At 47.0% G+C, this 19,959-nt stretch overlaps 1 pseudogene; it reads left to right on the forward strand.

The window, feature by feature from the left end:
- The first annotated feature begins 312 nt into the window (after nucleotides 1–312).
- LOC134737583 (uncharacterized) lies at nucleotides 313–19,871 on the forward strand (annotated as a pseudogene).
- Nucleotides 19,872–19,959: the final 88 nt, after the last annotated feature.

The following is a 19,959-nucleotide window of genomic DNA, read 5'->3' on the forward strand; positions in this document are numbered from 1 at the left end:
AAATTCTACCTGGTCACTCAAGAGTGGAGCCAGTCTTCAGTAGGAACTCAATTTAGGTTCTATTAATTTGGAATTTGAGCTAATAGAATTCAGGTTGGGTTAGAATTTCTGAAAAGCATTAAGAAAAATGTTAATAGCCTTGGACCGGGCTTGGGTAAATTCCCTACAACAAATTGCTTCCTGGGGCTGGTCACTGTTTGCCACTGGATACGCTCTGCTGGTGTCATCTCTGCCCCTGGGGTCCTCTGTGACTTAATAGTGTCCTGGTGCTTGTGAGAGTGGGTTCCAAGTTACAGCTCCAAAGCTCAATGAGGGATGTATTTTGAACTCACTTTTAAACTCCCTTTGAAAACCCTCAGCTCCCCATCTTCTGAAAAAGATGGGGTTTTTGAGGATATCGCCCTTGATAAGCATCAGATAGGATGTGAGTATCACAGAAAATTGGGGAAATGTTTTTCAGTAGTAAAGGAAATGCCTGTTTGTTGGTAATGTGCCTTGGCTTTAGGGTCAAGCCAGCCTGACTGAACTTTGAACTTGTGTAGCAGAGGCAAGCTACTGTATATGAGTTTCTTCATCTGAAAAGCAGGGATACAACCCAAAGACCGGTAAGGAATGAGGCAGTGCATACAAAGCAGTGTGCCTTTCTATAAGCCCCTCAGTGGAACTTCAGAATTGCTTTTTCTTTTTTTTTTTTTTTTTGAGACAGAGTCTCGCTCTGTCACCCAGGCTGGAGTGCAGTGGCGCGATCTCGGTTCACTGCAAGCTCCGACTCCCAGGTTCATGCCTTTCTCCTGCCTCAGCCTCCCAAGTAGCTGGGACTACAGGCACCCATGACCACGCCCAGCTAATTTTTTGTATTTTTGGTAGAGACAGGTTTCACTGTGTTAACCAGGATGGTCTCGATCTCCTGACCTCGTGATCTGCCCGCCTCGGCCTCCCAAAGTGTTGGGATAACAGGTGTGAGCCACCACGCCTGGCCCCAGAATTGCTGTTTAAACATTACTTTCATGTGTACAAGCTATCAAAACATTTTCCTTAAAAATTAAAATATCATAGGTAAGTGGAATCTTAGAACATTCTACTCAAGAGTTTATTACAGCTGTTCTCAAACATTTTGGTCTCAGAACCTCATTCCAATGTTAAAGTGCTGTGGATTCCAAAGAGCTTTTGTTTGTGTTAGTTTTTTTAAAGTTCTTTTTTCTAACTGTTTTGTTTTGTTTTTCATTTTTCCCCACCCAGGGACCTGTCAGTGTTTACGTGGATTTTTATCTGTCAGTATTTACTAATTTAGAAGTTAGCCCTGGGGAATTTTTTAAATATTTATTTATTAAAGATAACAATAGGCCAGGCACAGTGGCTCAAGCCTGTAATCCCAGCACTTTGGGAGGCCAAGGCAGGAGGATTACTTTAGTTCAGGAGTTTGAGACCAGCCTAGGCAACACGACAAAACCTCATCTTTACAAAAAATACAAAAGTTAGCTGGGTGTGGTGGCACGTGCCTGTGGTCCCAGCTACTTGGGAGCCTGAGGTGGGAAGATGACTTGATCCTGGGAGGTGGAGGTTGCAGTGAGCTCTGATCCCACCACTGCACTTCAGCCTGCACAACAGAGCAAGGCCCCATCTCAACAAATAAAAAAAGACAATAAAAACCTTATTATGTGTTAATATTGGTAATATTTTTATGACTGATAAAAATTTTTGAAACAAAAAACTGTAGTGAGAAGAGTGGTATTATTTGCCCTTGCTGTCCATCTCTTTAGCATCTGGCTTGCTAGAAGGCAGCTGCTTTGGCCCTTGGTGCATTTGGCCAGTTGAGATGGGGTCATTTTGACTGAACACGTGAAGACCATCTAGCTGCCTACTGAATGCCGTTGGGAAGGAGGGGACCTCATGGGACCCCTGAAGGAGTTTCAGGGATCTGCAGGGGTCTTTGAGTCATGCTTTGGAAAGCATTGGTTTCAATATGTGATATTGAACTTGAAAGTGGGTTGTGTCGTGGCTCATGTGCAACAATGCTTGTACTCTGTTGCCAGCTGGCCTCTGCATGGCACCATTTGGAATTTTGTTTGCATCAAGAGAAACAAAGGCTCATCAGAATTTATGGCATGTGGTTGAAACATGTAAACAAACTCAGACTGGTTTGTCTTCCTTATCCTAAGTTGGTGGCACATCTGTTTCCTTTATGGGTGATAGCAGCTCTTTGTCGATCACGTGTCATTTGATGTACATTATTTTATCTATGCATCATCAGTTCCCTGAGCTGGAGATTGTGGACTCCATTTTTACAGGTAATGAAACTAAGGGCTCAGAGAGGGTGAGACATTTGCCTAAGGCCACACAGCTTGTGAGTGACCGGCCAGGTGGGATTCTCTGAATCCCAGGCTGCTGTTGCACACTGTGTCTGGTTTCCTCTCACTCCCACCTAGCCAAGCTCTTCAGACCCCTTCAGCATGTCCCGTTCCCTGTTGGTGGAATGAGGAAGGTATTAAAGGGGCCTACTGTGGCCACACATCACAGTGTCATTTCCATTTGTAAACCAGGAGTGTTTCCTTCTAGAGGTGAACATATTTATTCATGGAGTTGTCCAACAACTGTTTATTGAGTGCCTATCCATGGTAGGCTCGATTCTAGGTGGTGGGCTTACTGCAGTAGGAACAAATTTTATTCTAGAAAATTACTAAGTAGAAAAAAGTAGAAGGAAGGAAAACAAAAATACCTCCAACCCCATAACCTGGAGATGGCAACGGCTGCTATTTTGTTTCATTTGCTTCTAATGTTTTAACTGTATAAATTTAGAATGATATTTGTTCTTGTCTAGAAGGTGGCCTAGTATGAGGGAATCTGATTTGTTCCAAGGAATTTGAACAGATGACTGCGTGCTCTGCATTTGAGCTCATCTGCTAGTTATCTGTCCTTCTGCTCACTTCACCCTCCTCCTATCCATCCAAGCAGCCATCCCCAGCCACCCACCCAGCCACCCGTACAGCCACCCGTACAGCCACCCATCCAGCCACCCACCCAGCCACCTACCCATCCAGCCACCCACCCAGCCACCTACCCATCCAGCCACCCACTCAGCCACCCACCCAGCCACCCATCCACCCACCCAGCCACCCATCCACCCACCCATCCAGCCACCCACCCTCCCAGCCACCCATCTAGCCACCCACCCACCCATCCATCCATCTAGCCACCCACCCATCCAGCCACCCACCCATCTAGCTGCCCACCTATCTGTCCACCTGTAGCTCACCCACCCAGCCACCCACCCACACATTGACCCATCCCCGTGCCCACTCCTCTTCTCAGGCATCCCCTCCCCCGTGCACTGTGCCTGGTGCTTTCACAGAGTAGCAGGCCCTGCTCAGGGTGCCAGGGATGTGTGATCTTGGCCCTTGTGAGCTGGGTGCTTTGAGAATGGGGGGTCATCGCAACCTGATTCAGTTGGAGGGAATTGATAGTGGAATGTCTTGTTATGAAAATATTCTCCCTGTTTTTTGAAATGTACTCATCAACTGTTTTCTTACCTACAGGATTCTGCTTCAGGAAAAAAGGAATTGTCTACTTATGCAGCTGGAAGAAGCCACCCGCTTAACATCCTACCTTCAGTCCCAGTTAAAAAGGTAGGTTACTTTCAAAGAGAAAACTGTATTTGTTCATAGTGTTCCAATGACTGGTACATGAACTCGTTTCTTGTAGCTTATTTTTCTCCTGCTGGAGCTCGACCTGAAATGTTGTTAACACAGAATGGATACATTATACATTTAACACGCTACTGCTGTATGACTCAAGGAATATGGAGAGAACCACATTTGGCTTCAGGGTAAGAGGCCTGAAGTCAAATGTATTCAAGGATTTTGTAACCTAATTAACAGTTTCAGGAGTGTACATCTATACACATGCACATTTTTCTTTTGGGTTTTTTTTTAAAGCATATGAATTTTTTAAGCTAGTAAGATTTGGCTGCTCAAGAATGGCTCTGCGCACATTCTTCAGCCCTTACCATATGGTAGAGTGCAATGTCAAGGGCCTTAGATGTGTCATTTTCTCAGATATTCCTCCTAACAATGCCCGAGGTGGGAACTGTTCTCACTCCAGCCCCAGTGAGCCCATGGGAGCCCAGAGGGGATGAATGGCTTAAGCAAGTGTACCTGGCTAGTAGGTGTTCCAGCCAGGACTGGGACTGGGACTTGGGCACGGGTCTCTGCTGTTGCCGACTTGACTGCTCTCTGCTACTCTTTCCGTGCTCACAGGGTGAGCAGGGGTGGCTGCCCGGCCATCTCAGATGGCCATGCTGTCTCATTTCAGCCTGTGTGCCAGCACCCTGCCAGTGTCCTCGGAGAGCAGCCGTGGTCTCTGGCCTCCAGCTGGGGCTCCCTGAGCTCGGTCAGCTTCATGGACATCTACGGCCTCCCGCAGTACGAGATGCCCATCGCTGAGGGCGACCAGCTTCTACACTTCCACCTCATTCCCTTCAATGCGCTGGGGTGAGATGCCCCCTTTTCAGAGCCCCCAGGTCCCTCCGGTTTCCACAAGCAGAGGCGGTCCCTGGACACACCCCAGTCTCTGGCGTCGCTGTCCTCCCGCTCCTCCCTGTCCTCGCTGCCGCCCCCAAGCTCACCCCTGGACATGCCCTTCCTCCCTGCTGGCGGGACTCACCACTGGCGCAGCTGGCAGAAAGCTGGGAGGGGCCAGGCCTGGGGGCCCTGGACACACTGTGGGCCCATGCCTCAGCTTTGGGGAACGAAGACTTACCAGGCGTGGCGGCCCTTCAGCCACACGGGGTCCCTGGGGATGGGGAAGGGTCGCACGAGCGAGGACTCCCACCAGCTGGCGCTCCCCTGGGTGGAAGTAAGTGCGGATGCGGCCTCCTGCGGGGCAAGGGTTATGTCCAGGGAGGAAACTGTGGGGTCCAGAGTGAGGACGGCTGGCTTTCCAGGTCCATGGTGAGCTCTACATTTAGGAATATTGATGTGATCAGGAGGAGCACACACCTGCTCTTTCTGATCTGTGTTGGGGAAAGATCATTGAAGTTGACAAAGTTGTCTTTCCTAGGTATTTGGCTTGTTTTCAAAAAATACTTAATTGTTGAAAACTAGGGTAAGAACCACACAGTCTTCCACATTCAGAGGCTGCTAGAGATGGATTAGGGCCTTCGTGACCTTTGCAGCATGCCTGCTGAGATGGAACCGTCAGTGTGTGCCCGCCTGAGACCATTATGCCAACAGGTGTCTGCTTGTAACTAGTGGAAATCTCGACTTCTTTTGTTGCTTTGACATCTCTGTATCTTTTATAGTTTTCAAGAACATAATTCTATCAAATGTGGAAGTGAAAATAATTGGGTAATTTCAAAAGACATGCCTGTACGTATCAGTCATTTCTACTGAATTGGTTTCTCTGGTGGTTCTTCAAATGGAAAAACACAGAGCTCCGTGGAGCCTCATCCATTCAGATGGTGTTGGTTCAGCTCCTCCTTGGAGCTGGGGTCTTTCTGCTTGTAGCCTGCTTGGAAGACCAAACTGCTATCGAAGGGAATATTGATCCCATGTGCTTTTGTGAGCCACCCATGGCAACTTTATCTTCCTTTGGTTTTAAAGAGGATCAAGAACAAGGTCTCCCGTTCCTGAAGTTCAGCCCATTTAATTGACTTTTATTTGCACAGCAAAAATGTTTTAAATGTTCCATTGAGGCAAACACTAGATAATTTGTGCAGCATAGTGGATCTCAGCCAGGGGTGTTTTTGCCTCCTGCCCCTGGGGAACACTTGGCAACGTCTGGAAACATTTTTGGTTGTCACAACTAGGGGATGGGAGATGCTCCTGGCATCTGGTGAGTGTAGGGACTGTAGGCCAGGGATGCTGCTAAGCACCCTACCATGCACAAGGCAGCACCCCCTCCCCCTCGAGAATGGTCCAGCCCCAAATGTCAAGAGGGCTGAGGCTGAGAAACCCTAGTCACATACCATGGAGTATTTATGCTTCAAAGGGTAGAAAGAAAACTAGAGAGCAGATCCAGTGTGGTGTAGTGGAAACAGCTTCAAACTAGCACCTGGGAGACCAAGCTTTTGTTCCCTGCCCTGTCCACTTCTAGCTGTGTGACCTTGAACACATACCTGGACTGAGTCTCACCTTTTCCACCCTTGAATGCAGTCAACTCTGTGACCCCTTCCATTTACCACCATTCTGTTACCCAAGAGATAGATGGATTGGTGGATCAATAGATAGGTTCATCACTCTATAAAATAGTAGTCTGTTGGCACTTACCTGCGTAACCAGAGGCCATCATGTTCTGAGACTGCCCCATGACTTTTTGGTATCTCTATTTTGGTGTCTGCCCCTGTGTTTGCAAACACACTTTGGTATCCCCAGATATATTGTTTCTGAAGTCCATACATGCAGGTATCCTTCATTAGCTTTGTTCCTCTTTATAACCACACGTTGATTGCTCCATGTTTATTCCGTTCAGTCAAAAAGGAAATATCCAATTAGGACTTTTTTCTTAGTCTCCTTCCTCTCTCCCACCACCTTCTCCTTAAGGGATTGAGAGTCCAGAATGTCAGTCTAGTTAGGCATGAAATCTGCACAAGGCCCAAGGGCCACTTTGGGACAGAGGAGAGACAGAGTGGGAGAGAGAAGCGCTGACTTAATTTCACATCCTGATTTCTTTATTTTTTCCTTTGCTTTCCGTGGCAGATGCTATAATGGTCGAAATTTCTCAGACTGGGAAGTATTTGCTTACGTGTGTAGACACTGCCATCTCCTGGTGGAGTCATAAGTCATTCGTGATTATTACTTGTATTACACTGCCATCTTGTGGCGGATTCGTATATGACATTGATGATGAATTCTTGTATGGCACTGCCATCTTGTGGCGGATTCGTATATGACATTGGTGATGAATTCTTGCACGGCACTGCCATCTGGTGGCGGATTCTTATATGACATTGGTGATGAATTCTTGTATGGCACTGCCATCTGGTGGCAGATTCTTATATGACACCGCCGATAAATTCCCGAGTGACACTGCCATCTGGTGGTAGACTCTTATATGACATCGGTGGTGGTTTCTTGGGTGACACTGCCGACTAGTGGTAGCTTTTTATGATACTGCCATCTGGTGGTAGTTTTATACGTTACATCTATTACATTGTTTCAAGGACAGATATATATTATGTTGTTCCAAGGACACATTTATTTGTGTCCTTAGAAACTTGACATACTTGACCCTGCTGGGTGTCCCCAGAGGGCCGGGTTGTGTAGCCAGCTTCAGGCATGGACACTGGGGGGCTCCTCGCCTCCCCTGCCCCATCATGTATCAGCTGTGCTGGGAACATTGCGGTCTAAGTTCGTCCCCCAGCAAGTCTTAATAAGACAAAATTTTTGTAAGATAAAAATCAAGGTTGTCCAAACTTGCAAACCAGCCACTGAATGATTTTTCCCTTGTGTTTTCAATCAATTGGAGGAAACAGAAGGCAGGTCAAAGGAGTGGGGCAATACACTGTGGTCTTTCATGCTATTTACGTTTTTGTTACAGTTTTGTCTTCCCTGGATTTTAAAAAGTCAAATGTGTTGTGATTATGAAATACTTATCTATTTTCATCTACCCATTAGTATTAGCTAATCAAAACCTGTAAAAATCTTGACTTTGCTCATATTGATGTTTTTATGATACTGATACTCCATTTAATGTTGTTGGCTTAAATTCTGCAGTGTTTTCACTTTCTGCTTTTTTTTTTTTATCTGTTCTCATGCGGCTCGACAGAAGTGCTCACTGTAAGTGGCCTTGGGAGTCCCCTTGCTCAGTGTTGTTGCTCAGGCCCCAGGCATACCTTTGTGCTGTGGATGGATGTGTTCAGGATGGCTGGGGTGTGGCCAACGAGGGTTACCTTATAGCTGCGCTTCAACACTACTTAGCAATTGGCCTTATCATTATCTCATTGTTAATATTCATGGTGGCTACAAAAGCTGTTTAAGAACTTTCCTAGACACTTTCACTGTTCATTCCCTGTATGTGTTTGTTTCTGGAATGTAATGGCGTTCATTGCTGTCATATGCCACCTGGCAGCTTTGCTATGCTGTGGTTTTACTATATTTTCTTCCTTTTTACCTAGCAGTGTTCACGTCCTTGGCTCTTAGTGACTGTCTTGAATGATGAAAAGGGAGTAAAGAGATTTTCACATGAACATGGGGAAGATTTGACCCTTCTCTCCCTGGCACTGCTCGTGAGGGCCCACCTCTGTCCCTTGAAGCCCCAGGGCAGGCGTCCTGGGTGTGGAGCGTAGAGTCTGTGCTTTTTCTCAGCCGGGGCAGTTGCCGATGGGACTTCCTCCTGGCAATTCCTACTTCCACACACCCTGTGGGTCCAGTGACTCAGCCTGGGCTTCGAGGATTAGCTCCTTCATTTCTTTCCTCTCTGCATTGACTTCTATGGCAATGATGAGAGAGAAATGTGGCCAGACTTGTGCCTTGGGCTAGGGTGGTTGCAGTGCTTAGCCTCGTTACCTGGTGATGTTTCCTTGCAGGCATCTACAGCTGAGTCTGGGGACCACGCGTGTCAGGGCTGGGAATGCAAATGGTAGTGGTGGTTTCCTTTGCTGGGGGTTGATGCAGTGGATGGGGGTGCTTCCATTTGCAGTTTAGGGCCAGGTGTTTGAGTCCTTCCACGTGGCGGGGATAAAGAGGAGAGCTGGCGTCTGGAGTCCTGATCTGTCTGAGAGGCAGTGACTCCGGCCACCCCAGGATGGAGGCCAGCTTCCAGCCCTGGCTGATGGGGGAGAAGCAGCAAATTCCCCGGATGTGGCATGGCGGACCTTTGGAAGATTCACTCAGCCTCCACTTGACCTCGCAAGGCCAAAGGCCACAGCCCCATGTGCTCCGTGTGCTGTTGAACATGTTCGTATTTCATTGGCATGGATGATAGTTTGGTTGAAAGGAGAGACGGTCACCAGTGGAGTCAGTTTAGGAAGGCACAAAGGTCAACCCTTTCCGTTTCTAGAACTCAGCCAAAGAAAAGTGCAGAGATGAAAGCGGGAGCTGGCTTTGAGTGACGATGGAGTGCCCAGCTGGGGCTTCCAATTTGATTCCATATTCCAGCCGAGTGCGCCCCTCCAGAAAGCAGACTCCTGGGCTCACAGGTGCATTTAGCGCGGGAAGATTATATACACGTTTGTATTGGTTTTGTTAAAAGGAACTTATTGCTATGAGGAAATGGGTAGAAATGGCTGATGAAATGTTAAAAGGAAATGTTTCAATGGCTATTTTTGGCTCTTGAATAAAATTGATGTGAAAGATAAAAATAAGCGTGCCAGGAATAGCAGCGTGCTAACCCAGAAGGGCGGCTGGAAGGCTCCTGCCTGCTGTCACTGAGACGACCAGGCTTGAGCCCCAGCTTCCTCCCCCCGGGGCCGCAGGCCTCCCAGGTGGTGTTTTCAGAGGATGAGTGTGGGTTCAACTGTGTCCTCTGCTTTGAAGGTTGCTAATTTTTCCAGCGTTTATTTGGATAACTAAAATGTTTTTTTCTTGAGTATAAAAGCAGTATTTGTTGTATAAAACATGGGAAATATCTGACAGCATAAAGAAGGCAGTGAAAACCATGACCTCTTGGCGAGTGCCGCTGCTGTTCCCATTGGGCTAATGCTGCTTTCCGGTCTCGTGGGTGTGCGCGGCTTTCAGAAAGTGCCATTTGAGGGGCTTCTCGTCATCATCTTATGTTCTGTGTGTTCATTAAGGGGGTGGAAATAGATTTATGAATCCAAGAGGTAGCCAGAAGTTCATTTCTTCAATTTTCCAATGTGAAAAACAACTAGAGCACAGCATGTCACCGTGTGTGTGTCCCAGTGAGTCTCTGGAACACTCAGTGATGAAGTGTGTGCTCCAGCGTCAAGGACCCCGGTGCCCGGTGCTGTCATTTCCTGACCCTGTGTGTGTCCCTTACTTGCAGCAGTGACTCTTTGAGAAGACAGTGCCAAGAGGTTGGAGAGGACGGTACGCTGCATCTCCACATGCCTCTCGGATTATTCACTAGCCAGCGACAGTGGGGTGTTTGAACCTCTAACCAAAAGGTCTGAAGCCAGTCTTACTATTTTGTTCTCCATACGCAGAATCACCTGTGTTACTGGAAATCACAAAAAGATTCTGTACTGAACCTTTCATGCATTGACACTTTGTTCATTTTTTGAGCGGTAAGATATTTTTCTAGCTTCTTTCACCTTTGGGTGATTGGGTTTTAGAAAGAAGTCTTTCTCCCTGGCCCTGGGGGCCTAAGGCTTGAGTCTGATGGAGCTCAAAAAGGAGAATCAATGTATGCATCTTTTTATATATTTTTTATTTTTTTGAGATGGAGTCTTGCTCTGTCACCCAGGCTGGAGTGCAGTGGAGCTGCCTCGGCTCACTACAACCTCCGCCTCCTGGGTTCAAGTGATTCTCGTGCCTCAGCCTCAGTATGTTACTCTATTTTTTATTTAGGAAAAGAGTTGGTAAACTTTTCTTAAAGTGCCAGATAGTAAATATTTTAGGTTTTATGAGCCATAAGGTCTCTGTCACCTAATAGATGCACCCAGTACGGAATTTCTCACTTTAATTTCCAGTCTTTTGTGCTATCTGCTGGTTTCATTGTGAGCTGCAAGGAAATAGAGAGCTGGAGGATTGAAACCTAGTCTGAGAAGTTACTCTGTGAGAGAAGCAAACCCCAAAGGTAGAGTGGAAACAGCAATTATAAGAGGAAACGCGGCCAGGTGTGGTGGCTCAAGCCTATAATCTCAGCACTTTGGGAGGCTGAGGTGAGCAGATCACCTGAGGTCAGGAGTTTAAGACCAACTGGGCCAACATGGTGAAACCCCGTCTCTACTAAAAATACAAAAAATTAGCCAGGTGTGGTGGCATGTGCCTGTAGTCCCAGCTACTTGGGAGACTGAGGCACAAGAATCACTTGAACCCAGGAGGTGGATGTTGCAGTGAGCCAAGATCACGCCATTACACTCCAGCCTGGGCGACAGAGTGAGACTCCGTCTCAAAAAAAAAAAAAAAGAGAAAACGCAACAAGACACAGCCTGTGGAACCTGCCAAGAAGAAGACAAAAGAAGGAGACTGTCTAGGATTGAGATCCAATTTGTGTGAGGAGGGTAGTGATGGAGGGGGCTAAGGGGCATGATGTGACAGCATAGGGACCTGTTTTAATGAACAGTGTTCATGGGGAGTTTTGAGAGACGTTGGGATGGAATTATGACCTTGCCACCTCAATAATTAACTAATTTGTCAGGCGCGGTGGCTCACGCCTGTAATCCCAGCACTTTGGGAGGCTGAGACGGGCAGATCACGAGGTCAGGAGATCAAGACCATCCTGGCTAACACAGTGAAACCCCGTCTCTACTAAAAATATAAAAAGATTAGCCAGGCAAAGTGGCGGGCACCTGTAGTCCCAGCTACTCGGGAGGCTGAGGCAGGAGAATGGCGTGAACCCGGGAGGCGGAGCTTGCGGTGAGCCGAGATCGCACCACTGCACTCCAGCCTGGGCGACAGAGTGAGACTCCATCTCCAAAAAAAAAAGAAAACTTAACTAATTTGATGGGTTTGTGTAAGTCACCACCCTGCTCCCACTTTGAGACAGGGTTTTGTTCTGTTGTCCAGGCTGGAGTGCAGTGGCACAATCCTAGCTCATTGCAGCCTCGTACTCCTGGGCTCAAGTGATCCTCCCGCCTCAGCCTCCCAAATAGCTGGGTGGGACTACAGGCGCTTCCCACCACACCTGGCTAATTTTTTAAGTTTTTGTAGGGACAGCATCTCGCCATGTTCCCCAGGCTTGTGTTGAACTCCTGGACTCAAGTAATCTTCCGGCCTGTGCCTCCGAAAGTACTTGGATTACAGGCGTGGGCCACTTTGCCTAGCTGTTTTCATCATTACTTTGAAGAAAAATATATACTTTGATATTTTGATCATAAAACATGATAAGATTTTGCTATTTTTTTTTTGAGATGGAGGCTAAAGTTCAGTGGTGTGATCTCGAGGGGTTCAAGCAATTCTCCTACCTCACCCTCCTGAGTAGCTGGGCCTACAGGTGTGCACCACTACACAATTTTTGTATTTTTAGTAGAGATGGGGTTTTTCCATATTGGCCAGGCTGGTCTCGAACTCCTGGCCTCAGGTGATCTGCCCACCTTGGCATCCCAAAGTGCTGAGATTTCAGGCATGAGCCACTGTGCCCGACCTGTAACAAGATTTTTTAAAGGACATACCCAAAATTCCATTTTTAATCTTTCAATTTTTTTCTTTTCTTTTGATCCATAAAGCAATTGCATATATATTAAATCTTATTCTCCTGCGTTTTGCCTACATGACATACACTTTTATCTTATTGGGATAATGACATATAATCAATTATATATATTATTATTATTTTGTTTTTACAGATAGGGTTTCGCTGTGTCATTCAGGCTTGAGTGCGGTGGCACTGTCTTGGCTCACTGCAGCCCCTATCTCCTGGGCTGAAGCCATCCTCCTGCTTCAGTCTCCCATGTAGCTGGGACCACAGGTGTGTGCCACCACAGGCAGCTATTTATTTATGTTCAATAGAGGCACGGTCTCACTTTGTTGCCCAGGCTGTTCTTGAACTTCTGGGCTCAAACCATCTGCTCACCTTGGCCTCCCATGTCTGTTATATTTTTTGATAATTCTGTTTAGATGTACAGTTCTCAGTTTTTTAGCATGAGACAATAATACAACCATATGACACTAAATTGATGAAGTGCTTATAAAGTGGTTTTGAAATTCACATGGTAGTGCCAATTATATAATATTCTGTTGAAATGTCATTCTGATATCCTACATAATCCACAGAGATGTTGTTTAAAATGCAGGTTGAGCATTCCTAATCTGAAAATCCAAAATGCTCCAAAATCAAAATCTTTTTGAATATTGACATAATGCCACAAGTGGAAAATTCCACAGTTGACCTCATGCAATGGGTCAGTCAGAACACAGGAACACAGCACAGTTTATTCAACATCCCCCAGGGAAAAACTATCCTTCCAGCTCCCTTCAGCTTAGATGTATCTTTTACGTGCATGGCCAGATTTTCCCATGCAATTATAGCCATAAAAGGTGATAAAATGGCACACGTGCAGGCTGGATGCACCAACAGAAAGTTTTCCAAAATAACCCACATGGGGCAAAAGCCTCCTTGCATTATTCATTGTGTTTTGAAATTAAAAACAATTTTTTTCCTGCTTTGTGGTATAAATCTTTTGTTGAACTTTTCAGAAAGCCTGCAGATATCCCCATGGATAAGAGTAATAAGAAAAGAGGAAGAATTTATGTTTATGTATAGTGCAGAAAGTAAGTCAGGCTCTTGGAGAAACTAGACAGTGGTGTAAGTGTGAAATATCTTACAGAAGAGTATGGTGTTAGAATGACCACCAGGTATGATATGAAGAAACAGGAGGGTAACTGTTGATGTTCTGTGCTGAAGGTGATTAACAGAAGTTAATGAAATATAGAAAAACACCACATGAAGCTAATAATGAAGATCTCCATTGTGTATTGAGAGTGGCTCCATCAGCAATGCAGTGAACACATGCAACTTACTGTGCACTAATCATGAAATAAAGATATATCATGATGAACTGAAAATTGAAAGGAACTGTGAATATTCAACAGGCTGGTTGCAGAAATTTCTGAAAAATCATGATATTAACATTTTAAACATTTGTGGTGCTAGGGCCGGGCATGGTGGCCCATGCCTGCAATCCCAGCACTTTGGGACGCCAAGGCAGGCAGATCACCTGAGGTCCGGAGTTTGAGACCAGCTTGGCCAACGTGGTGAAACCCCGTCTCTACTAAAAATACAAAAATTAGCTGGGCGTGGTGGCGCGTGCCCGTGATCCCAGTTACTCGGGAGGGTGAGGCAGGAGAATCAGTTAAACCCGGGAGACAGAGGTTGCAGTGAGCTGAGATCATGTCATTGTACTCTAGCCTGGGCAACAAGAGTGAAAAAATCTCTCAAAAAAAATGAAAAATAAAAAATAAAAATAAAAAAGATTTGTGGTGATAAAGCATCTCCTGATTTTTTTTTTTTTTTTTTTTTTTTTTTTTTTTTGAGACAGGCTTTCACCATATTGGCCAGGCTGGTCTCGAGCTCCTGAGCCACTGCACCTGCCCTAAAGGCATGAATTTCTTACCAGTTCATTATTATGCTAACAGAAAGGCATGGATATCTAGGGACATCTTTTCTGATTGGTTTCACAAACATTTTGTAGCAGTAGTTGGTGCTTATTTCAGGGAAGCTGGACTGGATGATGACTGTTCCTCCTTAAAACTCTTCAGCTCATCCTGCAGCTGCAATTTTCTCAAAAATAATGTTTATGCTGTGTGCTTTCCCTGAAGTGTGACTTCACTGCCATGTGACCAGGGAATCCCTAGATTGATGAAGAGCAAACATAAAAACACTTTCTTGAACAATATGCTCGCAGCTGTGAATAGATGTATGGGTGTGAAAGGGTTTCAAAAGGAGTAAAGGATGCCATATGTGCAGTTGTCAGGGCCTGCAACACAGTGACTAAAGGTACAGCTGTGCATGCCTGGCACAACTTCTGACCTTCAACTGTATTCACTGATGATAATGAACAAGGTGGTGATTTTGATGGTTTCTTCAGGAAAGTGAGAAAAATATGTAACATCCTTACATATGCAAAAAATATACCTTCAGTTTGTCAGTAAGCTGGAAGAAGCGGATAACAAGAAAGCTTTTAATATCGACAAAGAGGCTCCAGTTTCTTCGTTCCCCCATGGTGATAGAACTGACATTGATCTGAATCAGGGTGATTGTGATAATGACGACATTAACACTGCAGAAAAAGTACCTATAGATGACATGGTTAATGTATGTGACGGGTTTACTGAAGGACCAGAACAGTGTTCATTCATAACAGAAAAAGAAATCATGTCAGTTTATAAAATGAGAGCCTTGGGCTGGGCACAGTGTCTCACGCCTGTAATCCTAGCACTTTGGGAGGCCAAGGCGGGCAGATCACTTGAGGTCAGGAGTTCAAGAACAGCCTGGCCAACACAGTGAAACCCTGTCACTACTGAAAATACAAAATTAGCTGGGCCTGGTGGCAGGCGCCTGTAATCTCAGCTACTCGGGAGGCTGAGGCAGGAGAATCATTTGATCCTGGGAGGCGAAGGTTGCAGTGAGCCGAGATCACACCACCGCACCCCAGCCTGGGTGACAGAGCGACACCCCATCTCAGAAAATAAATAAATAAATAAATAAAACGAGATCCTTCTAGACAATACTCGTTGTTAATGAGACAGATGACTTTAGAGGAAACATTTTAAAAAGCCATCCCTCAGAATGCCTCTTTATTCCGAGAGGACTCCCTGGAATTCTTCTCAACTGCTTCTGATGATGTTTCTGCTTACTTTTTTTTTTGGAGGAGTCTCGCTCTGTCGCCCAGGCTGGAGTGCAGTGGCACGATCTCGGCTCACTGCAAGCTCCGCCTCCCGGGTTCACACCATTCTCCTGCCTCAGCCTCCTGAGTAGCTGGGACTACAGGTGCCTGCCACCATGCCTGGCTAATTTTTTGTGTTTTTAGTAGAGACGGGGTTTCACCGTGTTAGCCAGGATGGTCTTGATCTCCTGACCTCACAATCTGCCCACCTCGGCCTCCCAAAGTATTAATTTTTTTTTTTTTGAGATGGAGTCTTGCTGTGTCACCCAGGCTGGAGTGCAGTGGCCTGATGTCTGCTCAATGCAAGCTCCGCATCCCAGGTTCACGCCATTCTCCTGCCTCAGCCTCCCACGTAGCTGGGACTATAGGCGCCTGCCACGATGCCTGGCTAATTTTTTGTAATTTTTTAGTAGAGATGGGGTTTCACCGTGTTAGCCAGGATGGTCTTGATCTCCTGACTTTGTGATCCATCTGCCTCGGCCTCCCAAAGTGCTGGGATTACAGGGGTGAGCCACAACGCCCGGCCAAGTATTAAATTTTTTATTTGAAAAATCTCCTCTCTCCAAAGATCTCCCAGTGTTTCTGCAGAGGTCTTTACTTAGGTAAAGAGAAGAAGCAATTCTTGGCCGGGTACAGTGGCTCACGCCTGTAATGCCAGCACTTTGGAAAGCAAGGTTGGTGGATTCCTTGATCCCAGAAGTTCAAGATCAGCCTGGCCAACATGGTAAAACCCCATCTTTACCAAAAATACAAAAATTAGGTGTGTGTGGTGGAGTGCACCTGTAGTCCCAGCTACTCGGGAGGCTGAGGTAGAAGGACCGCTTGGGCCTGGGAGGTCAAGGCTGCAGTGAACCAAGGTGGTGCCACTGCACTCCAGCCTGGGCAACGGAGTCAGACGCTGTCTAAAAAAAAAAAAAAAAATAGTCTGGGTGTGGTGGCTCATGCCTGTAATCCCAGCACTTTGGGAGGCCGAGGCGGGCAGATCACCTGAGGTCAGGAGTTCGAGACCAGCCTGACCAACATGGAGAAACCCCGTCCCTACTCAAAGTACAGAATTAGCTGGGTATGGTGTTGCATGACTGAAATCCCAGCTACTTGGGAGGCTGAGGCAGGAGAATCGCTTGATCTGGGAGGCGGAGGTTGTTGTGAGCTGAGATCATGCCATTGTACTCCAGCCTGGGCAACAAGAGCGAAACTCCGTCTCAAACAAAAAACAAAACAAAAACAAAAAACACAGTGTAACATGTTATTATAAAGTCACTGCTCAGGGACCAACTTGCCCACTCCTGTGCCTCTAGAGGGAAGCTCCCTCCTCCCACTGTTCTTTAGAGTTTTATATCTTAAGCACAGGAGTCAACAAACTAGGCCTATGCATCACATCTGGCACCCAGCCTTTATTTTTTTGAGATGGCATCTCACTCTGTCACCCAGGCTGCAGTGTGGTAGCACAATCTCAGTTCACTGCAACCTCCGCCTCCCAGATTCAAGCAATTCTCCTGCCTCAGCCTCCTGAGTAGCTGTGATTACAGGTACGGGCCATCATGCCCGGCTAATTTTTGTATTTTTGGTAGAGACGGGGTTTCGCCATGTTGGTCAGTCTGGTCTCGAACTCCTCATGTCAGGTGATCCACCTGCATTGGCCTCTCAAAGTGCTGGGATTACAGGCATGAGCCATGATGCCTGACCCAGCCTTTTTTAAAATGAAGGTTTTGGCTGGCGTGGTGGCTCACGTCTCTAATCCCAGCACTTTGGGAGGCCAAGCCAGGTGGATCACCTGAGGTCAGGAGTTCGAGACCAGCCTGGCCAACATGGTGAAACTCCATCTGTACCAAAATACAAAAATTAGCTGGGCATGATGGCAGGCACATGTAATGCCAGCTACTCAGGAGCCTGAGGCACGAGAATCACTTGAACCCGGGAGGCGGAGGTTGCAGTGAGCCAAGATCGCACGATTGCACGCCAGCCTGGGCAACAAGAGCAAAACTCCATCTCAAAAAAAAAAAAAAAAAAAAAAAGGATGTCCTTTTTTGTCTCTCAACCCCATTTTTGATTTTTTTAATTTTCAGACGGGGTCTCACTCTGTTGCCGAGAGTGGAGTGCAGGGGCCCGGTCTTAGCTCACTGCGGCCTCAACTTCTCTGGCTCACATGATCCTCCCACCTCAGCCTCCCAAATAGCTGGGACCACAGGTGGGTACCACCATGCCCGCCTAATTTTTGTATTTTTTGTAGAGATGGGATTATGCCATGTTGCTCAGGCTGATCTCCACCTTCTGGGCTCAAGTATCTCTCTGCCTCCACCTTCCAAAGTGCTGGGATTATAGGCGTGAGCTACCATGCCCAGCCCTGCTTTAATTTAAAGTGTATTACATTTGATATTAGTACAGCCCCTTCAGCTCTTTTTTGGTTACTATTTTAATTGTATCTTTGTATCCTTTGACTTTCAATCCGTTTCTGTATTTAAAATATTTATCTTGTATATAGCACATTGGTGGATCATATTTTGTTTTTCAATCCTTTCAGCCAGTCTGCTTTTCTTTCTTTCTTTTTTTTTTTTTTTTTTTTGAGACAGAGTTTTGCTTTTGTTACCCAGGCTAGAGTGCTATGGTGCGATCTCAGCTCACTGCAACCTCTGCCTCCTGGGTTCAAGGGATTCTCCAGCCTCAGCCTCCTGAGTAGCTGGGATTACAGGTGCGTGCCACCAGGCCTGGCTAATTTTGTAATTTTAGTAGAGACAGGGGTTTCTTCATGTTGGTCAGGCTGGTCTTGAACTCCTGACCTCAGGTGATCCACTGCCTCGGCCTCCCAAAGTGCTGGGATTACAGGCGTAAACCACCATGCCCGGCCAAAGTGGTGGATTTTTTTTCTCAGGAAATCTATTCCATTCTTTTTCCAGAAACCAAATTTGTACAAGTTAACTAAAATAAATATTTATACTCTAATTTTTTTGTTCTGAGGTCTTATTGAGTTTTTAGAATTTTATCTTTACATGTTTAGAAAAATTAGAAAATATAGATAAAACATAACCAACAAAATAATAACATCTTTCCTTCTGTTCAAAGTTCATTACTATTAGCCGAGTGCAGCAACTCACACCTGTAAGCCCAGCATTTTGGGAGACTGAGGCGGGCGGATCACTTGAGCCCAGGAATTCGAGACCAGCCTCGGCAACATGGCAAAACCCTGTCTACAAAAAATACAAAAATTAGCCAGGCGTGGTTGCATGTGCCTGCAGTCCCAGCTACTGGCAATGCTGAGGTGGAGAACCACCTGAACTCGGTAAATCAAAGCTGCAGTGGTGCAGCCTCTGTCCCCCAGGATGGAGTGCAGTGGTGCAATCTCGGCTCACTGCAACCTCCGTCTCACGGGTTCAAGCGATTCTCCTGCCTCAGCCTCCCGAGTAGCTGGGATTACAGGCACGCGCCACCACACCCAGCTAATCTTTGTATTTTTAGTAGAGAAGCGGGTCTCATCATGTTGGCGAGGCTGGTTTTGAACGTCTGACCTCAAATAATCCACCTGCCGCGGCCTCCCAAAGTGCTGGGATTACAGGCATAAGAAACCACACCCGGCCGGTATTTTTCTTTCTTAGAGGCAGGATCTTACTCCCAGGCTGGAGTGCGGTGGCACGATCTCAGCTCACTGTAGCATTGATCTCCCAGGCTCAGGCGATTCTCCTGTCTCAGCCTCCCGAGCAGCTGGGATCACAGGTGTGTGCCACCACACCTGGCCAATTGTTAAATTTTTTTATTTTTATTTTTTAGAGATGGGGTCTTGCTGTGTTGCCCAGTCTGGCAACATGGGATCCTCCAACTCCCGACTTCGAGGGATCCTCCCTCTTCGGCCTCCCAAAGGCTGAAAATTACAGACGTGAGCCAGCATGCCCAGCCTATATGTTTTATATTTCTTCAATTTTGTTTTGTGGTCGCTGGAGGTCTGTTTCCTTCTTGGATTCCTTGCACAGTGCTTCCACAGCTGCTCCGTGTAATCTGCCCAAGACTTTTGCTGTGTTCAGTTGAACACACAGGAGGAAGCTCTGCAGGCCCAAGCGAGCCGACCTCACAAAGATCTGTTCTCATACCCAGGGGAGCTGGTCTCCCCACTAGACCCACGCCCTGGATAGCTCCAGTTTGTGTGAGCGCGACCACCTGCCACCGCGTAATCGGTCTCCCGTGGGAGTGCTGGCGTGCGGAAATCCCGCCTTCCGGCGCCCGCTGTTGGCCTTGGCGCGGCCAGGGCGCTCCAAATAGGAAGATATGCGGGATTGCTGGAAGCGGGAAAGTCCGGAGGAGCAGCGAAAGGCTCCTCTTCCCCATTGGCTGCGCCCGCGGAGCAGCCTCGTTGCAATTGGTCGTACGCAGGGGGGCGGCAGTCCCGCGTCGGCCCGCCCCTCGGGCCGCCAGAGGCTCCTGGTTCGCTGGCGCCAGCTGAGCCAGCGGCTCCTGGGAGGCTGCGTCCGCACGTCGGCGGGGCGAGGCCACTGGGCCCTGCGCGTCAGGTCCTGGCCTGGGGCACCTGG

Source organism: Pongo pygmaeus, chromosome 16, assembly GCF_028885625.2.
Source record: "Pongo pygmaeus isolate AG05252 chromosome 16, NHGRI_mPonPyg2-v2.0_pri, whole genome shotgun sequence".
In the NCBI taxonomy this organism is placed as follows: domain Eukaryota; kingdom Metazoa; phylum Chordata; class Mammalia; order Primates; family Hominidae; genus Pongo; species Pongo pygmaeus.